This window comes from Schistocerca serialis, unplaced genomic scaffold (genome assembly GCF_023864345.2).
Source record: "Schistocerca serialis cubense isolate TAMUIC-IGC-003099 unplaced genomic scaffold, iqSchSeri2.2 HiC_scaffold_1414, whole genome shotgun sequence".
In the NCBI taxonomy this organism is placed as follows: Eukaryota; Metazoa; Arthropoda; class Insecta; order Orthoptera; family Acrididae; genus Schistocerca; species Schistocerca serialis.
The window spans coordinates 22,805-28,804 of NW_026047641.1; the positions used below are offsets into that span (position 1 = coordinate 22,805).

At 49.4% G+C, this 6,000-nt stretch overlaps 5 non-coding genes across 5 annotated transcripts; all 5 read right to left on the bottom strand.

Moving 5' to 3' along the window:
• Window positions 1-396: 396 nt before the first annotated feature.
• LOC126442971 (5S ribosomal RNA) lies at window positions 397-515 on the bottom strand. The gene has a single exon (XR_007581790.1). It is a non-coding gene; the product is annotated as a 5S ribosomal RNA (ribosomal RNA).
• A 1,025-nt stretch (window positions 516-1,540) lies between these two features.
• Window positions 1,541-1,659, bottom strand: LOC126442972 (5S ribosomal RNA). Its single transcript, XR_007581791.1, has one exon. It is a non-coding gene; the product is annotated as a 5S ribosomal RNA (ribosomal RNA).
• A 1,026-nt stretch (window positions 1,660-2,685) lies between these two features.
• LOC126442973 (5S ribosomal RNA) lies at window positions 2,686-2,804 on the bottom strand. Its single transcript, XR_007581792.1, has one exon. It is a non-coding gene; the product is annotated as a 5S ribosomal RNA (ribosomal RNA).
• A 1,025-nt stretch (window positions 2,805-3,829) lies between these two features.
• Window positions 3,830-3,948, bottom strand: LOC126442974 (5S ribosomal RNA). Its single transcript, XR_007581793.1, has one exon. It is a non-coding gene; the product is annotated as a 5S ribosomal RNA (ribosomal RNA).
• A 1,025-nt stretch (window positions 3,949-4,973) lies between these two features.
• On the bottom strand, window positions 4,974-5,092 carry LOC126442975 (5S ribosomal RNA). Its single transcript, XR_007581794.1, has one exon. It is a non-coding gene; the product is annotated as a 5S ribosomal RNA (ribosomal RNA).
• Between the last annotated feature and the right edge of the window lie 908 nt (window positions 5,093-6,000).

The following is a 6,000-nucleotide window of genomic DNA, read 5'->3' on the forward strand; positions in this document are numbered from 1 at the left end:
TTGTCCCGACTTTGCTCGACTGCCGCTCGCTGCCGCTCGGGTCGTGGCCCATATAACAGCGCAAGCACAAGAAACGTCTGCAGGAGATGAGGAGACGAGACGAGACGACTAAAGAATAAATTTATAATTACATATCGAAGTAGGAATTGTACACCGCTACACAACAACAGGCCCTGACGTATTTCAGAACACATCTGCCGATTCGTACTGTTTTGTCGTTTTCAAAGACTTCCTGGCGAACTTGGTTAGCACATTCTCCCTCAAACTGAGATATTTACTGCAATTTCGCACCTTATGGTCATTACAGTAGATTAAAATGCTTAAGCAAGAATCTTTGTCACAACAGAACGGTGGTATGGAAAGAGGGCGGTATAAAAAAAAAAGTAAATGAAAGGGAGCCAACAGCACGTGGTGTTCCCAGGTGGTCACCCATCCAAGTACTAACCACGCCCGATGTTGTTTAACTTCGGTGATCGGACGAGAACCGGTGTATTCAACATGGTATGGCCGTTGGCGCCCATATAATGTAGGCGCATGGAAGAATTCGCATTCGGTTCTTATCCCAACACACACAAAATCATACTTTTCGGTCGAAAGCAGCCGCATTTTTTTTTATTGACAATTCGTCACGTTAGCGCGAACGCAATCCTGAGATCCAAAACTTATGAGCCGGAAGGACGCGCTTCGTGTATTTTTTTTTTTTTTTGGAGATTTATGAATTTATTTATTAACATTACATCGTTACAAGCTAACAACTTTACAACATAAAACACGAACAGAATTGTAATTGTAAGCACTTCCTTCCGCAATCCGACGTGCCAGCAGAGCGACTGCCGAATTAGCGGGCGCGCCGCCGTGTGTGTGAGACGCGCAGCTTCTCGTTGCACCTCCTGTCATCCGCTTGGCGCGTGCAGCCTTCGACACTCGCGGAAGACGCATCTTGTTCCTGGTGTCCAGCGCAGGAGGGCTGGCGCGCGGCCGACCGGCGTAAGGCCTGTGCGGGGTGTGGCAGTGTCTTGTTGGAGGGCGCCACTGCTGGCGATGTGAGCTTCCTCGCCTCGCCTCGCCTCGCCTCGCCTCAGACGAGGTGTTTGCGTAATTTGCAGTGCATTCGCACCATTCCTGTCCCTGTCCCCGTCCCGACTTGTCCCGACTTTGCTCGACTGCCGCTCGCTGCCGCTCGGGTCGTGGCCCATATAACAGCGCAAGCACAAGAAACGTCTGCAGGAGATGAGGAGACGAGACGAGACGACTAAAGAATAAATTTATAATTACATATCGAAGTAGGAATTGTACACCGCTACACAACAACAGGCCCTGACGTATTTCAGAACACATCTGCCGATTCGTACTGTTTTGTCGTTTTCAAAGACTTCCTGGCGAACTTGGTTAGCACATTCTCCCTCAAACTGAGATATTTACTGCAATTTCGCACCTTATGGTCATTACAGTAGATTAAAATGCTTAAGCAAGAATCTTTGTCACAACAGAACGGTGGTATGGAAAGAGGGCGGTATAAAAAAAAAAGTAAATGAAAGGGAGCCAACAGCACGTGGTGTTCCCAGGTGGTCACCCATCCAAGTACTAACCACGCCCGATGTTGTTTAACTTCGGTGATCGGACGAGAACCGGTGTATTCAACATGGTATGGCCGTTGGCGCCCATATAATGTAGGCGCATGGAAGAATTCGCATTCGGTTCTTATCCCAACACACACAAAATCATACTTTTCGGTCGAAAGCAGCCGCATTTTTTTTTATTGACAATTCGTCACGTTAGCGCGAACGCAATCCTGAGATCCAAAACTTATGAGCCGGAAGGACGCGCTTCGTGTATTTTTTTTTTTTTTTTGGAGATTTATGAATTTATTTATTAACATTACATCGTTACAAGCTAACAACTTTACAACATAAAACACGAACAGAATTGTAATTGTAAGCACTTCCTTCCGCAATCCGACGTGCCAGCAGAGCGACTGCCGAATTAGCGGGCGCGCCGCCGTGTGTGTGAGACGCGCAGCTTCTCGTTGCACCTCCTGTCATCCGCTTGGCGCGTGCAGCCTTCGACACTCGCGGAAGACGCATCTTGTTCCTGGTGTCCAGCGCAGGAGGGCTGGCGCGCGGCCGACCGGCGTAAGGCCTGTGCGGGGTGTGGCAGTGTCTTGTTGGAGGGCGCCACTGCTGGCGATGTGAGCTTCCTCGCCTCGCCTCGCCTCGCCTCGCCTCAGACGAGGTGTTTGCGTAATTTGCAGTGCATTCGCACCATTCCTGTCCCTGTCCCCGTCCCGACTTGTCCCGACTTTGCTCGACTGCCGCTCGCTGCCGCTCGGGTCGTGGCCCATATAACAGCGCAAGCACAAGAAACGTCTGCAGGAGATGAGGAGACGAGACGAGACGACTAAAGAATAAATTTATAATTACATATCGAAGTAGGAATTGTACACCGCTACACAACAACAGGCCCTGACGTATTTCAGAACACATCTGCCGATTCGTACTGTTTTGTCGTTTTCAAAGACTTCCTGGCGAACTTGGTTAGCACATTCTCCCTCAAACTGAGATATTTACTGCAATTTCGCACCTTATGGTCATTACAGTAGATTAAAATGCTTAAGCAAGAATCTTTGTCACAACAGAACGGTGGTATGGAAAGAGGGCGGCATAAAAAAAAAAGTAAATGAAAGGGAGCCAACAGCACGTGGTGTTCCCAGGTGGTCACCCATCCAAGTACTAACCACGCCCGATGTTGTTTAACTTCGGTGATCGGACGAGAACCGGTGTATTCAACATGGTATGGCCGTTGGCGCCCATATAATGTAGGCGCATGGAAGAATTCGCATTCGGTTCTTATCCCAACACACACAAAATCATACTTTTCGGTCGAAAGCAGCCGCATTTTTTTTTATTGACAATTCGTCACGTTAGCGCGAACGCAATCCTGAGATCCAAAACTTATGAGCCGGAAGGACGCGCTTCGTGTATTTTTTTTTTTTTTTGGAGATTTATGAATTTATTTATTAACATTACATCGTTACAAGCTAACAACTTTACAACATAAAACACGAACAGAATTGTAATTGTAAGCACTTCCTTCCGCAATCCGACGTGCCAGCAGAGCGACTGCCGAATTAGCGGGCGCGCCGCCGTGTGTGTGAGACGCGCAGCTTCTCGTTGCACCTCCTGTCATCCGCTTGGCGCGTGCAGCCTTCGACACTCGCGGAAGACGCATCTTGTTCCTGGTGTCCAGCGCAGGAGGGCTGGCGCGCGGCCGACCGGCGTAAGGCCTGTGCGGGGTGTGGCAGTGTCTTGTTGGAGGGCGCCACTGCTGGCGATGTGAGCTTCCTCGCCTCGCCTCGCCTCGCCTCGCCTCAGACGAGGTGTTTGCGTAATTTGCAGTGCATTCGCACCATTCCTGTCCCTGTCCCCGTCCCGACTTGTCCCGACTTTGCTCGACTGCCGCTCGCTGCCGCTCGGGTCGTGGCCCATATAACAGCGCAAGCACAAGAAACGTCTGCAGGAGATGAGGAGACGAGACGAGACGACTAAAGAATAAATTTATAATTACATATCGAAGTAGGAATTGTACACCGCTACACAACAACAGGCCCTGACGTATTTCAGAACACATCTGCCGATTCGTACTGTTTTGTCGTTTTCAAAGACTTCCTGGCGAACTTGGTTAGCACATTCTCCCTCAAACTGAGATATTTACTGCAATTTCGCACCTTATGGTCATTACAGTAGATTAAAATGCTTAAGCAAGAATCTTTGTCACAACAGAACGGTGGTATGGAAAGAGGGCGGTATAAAAAAAAAAGTAAATGAAAGGGAGCCAACAGCACGTGGTGTTCCCAGGTGGTCACCCATCCAAGTACTAACCACGCCCGATGTTGTTTAACTTCGGTGATCGGACGAGAACCGGTGTATTCAACATGGTATGGCCGTTGGCGCCCATATAATGTAGGCGCATGGAAGAATTCGCATTCGGTTCTTATCCCAACACACACAAAATCATACTTTTCGGTCGAAAGCAGCCGCATTTTTTTTTATTGACAATTCGTCACGTTAGCGCGAACGCAATCCTGAGATCCAAAACTTATGAGCCGGAAGGACGCGCTTCGTGTATTTTTTTTTTTTTTTGGAGATTTATGAATTTATTTATTAACATTACATCGTTACAAGCTAACAACTTTACAACATAAAACACGAACAGAATTGTAATTGTAAGCACTTCCTTCCGCAATCCGACGTGCCAGCAGAGCGACTGCCGAATTAGCGGGCGCGCCGCCGTGTGTGTGAGACGCGCAGCTTCTCGTTGCACCTCCTGTCATCCGCTTGGCGCGTGCAGCCTTCGACACTCGCGGAAGACGCATCTTGTTCCTGGTGTCCAGCGCAGGAGGGCTGGCGCGCGGCCGACCGGCGTAAGGCCTGTGCGGGGTGTGGCAGTGTCTTGTTGGAGGGCGCCACTGCTGGCGATGTGAGCTTCCTCGCCTCGCCTCGCCTCGCCTCGCCTCAGACGAGGTGTTTGCGTAATTTGCAGTGCATTCGCACCATTCCTGTCCCTGTCCCCGTCCCGACTTGTCCCGACTTTGCTCGACTGCCGCTCGCTGCCGCTCGGGTCGTGGCCCATATAACAGCGCAAGCACAAGAAACGTCTGCAGGAGATGAGGAGACGAGACGAGACGACTAAAGAATAAATTTATAATTACATATCGAAGTAGGAATTGTACACCGCTACACAACAACAGGCCCTGACGTATTTCAGAACACATCTGCCGATTCGTACTGTTTTGTCGTTTTCAAAGACTTCCTGGCGAACTTGGTTAGCACATTCTCCCTCAAACTGAGATATTTACTGCAATTTCGCACCTTATGGTCATTACAGTAGATTAAAATGCTTAAGCAAGAATCTTTGTCACAACAGAACGGTGGTATGGAAAGAGGGCGGTATAAAAAAAAAAGTAAATGAAAGGGAGCCAACAGCACGTGGTGTTCCCAGGTGGTCACCCATCCAAGTACTAACCACGCCCGATGTTGTTTAACTTCGGTGATCGGACGAGAACCGGTGTATTCAACATGGTATGGCCGTTGGCGCCCATATAATGTAGGCGCATGGAAGAATTCGCATTCGGTTCTTATCCCAACACACACAAAATCATACTTTTCGGTCGAAAGCAGCCGCATTTTTTTTTATTGACAATTCGTCACGTTAGCGCGAACGCAATCCTGAGATCCAAAACTTATGAGCCGGAAGGACGCGCTTCGTGTATTTTTTTTTTTTTTTGGAGATTTATGAATTTATTTATTAACATTACATCGTTACAAGCTAACAACTTTACAACATAAAACACGAACAGAATTGTAATTGTAAGCACTTCCTTCCGCAATCCGACGTGCCAGCAGAGCGACTGCCGAATTAGCGGGCGCGCCGCCGTGTGTGTGAGACGCGCAGCTTCTCGTTGCACCTCCTGTCATCCGCTTGGCGCGTGCAGCCTTCGACACTCGCGGAAGACGCATCTTGTTCCTGGTGTCCAGCGCAGGAGGGCTGGCGCGCGGCCGACCGGCGTAAGGCCTGTGCGGGGTGTGGCAGTGTCTTGTTGGAGGGCGCCACTGCTGGCGATGTGAGCTTCCTCGCCTCGCCTCGCCTCGCCTCGCCTCAGACGAGGTGTTTGCGTAATTTGCAGTGCATTCGCACCATTCCTGTCCCTGTCCCCGTCCCGACTTGTCCCGACTTTGCTCGACTGCCGCTCGCTGCCGCTCGGGTCGTGGCCCATATAACAGCGCAAGCACAAGAAACGTCTGCAGGAGATGAGGAGACGAGACGAGACGACTAAAGAATAAATTTATAATTACATATCGAAGTAGGAATTGTACACCGCTACACAACAACAGGCCCTGACGTATTTCAGAACACATCTGCCGATTCGTACTGTTTTGTCGTTTTCAAAGACTTCCTGGCGAACTTGGTTAGCACATTCTCCCTCAAACTGAGATATTTACT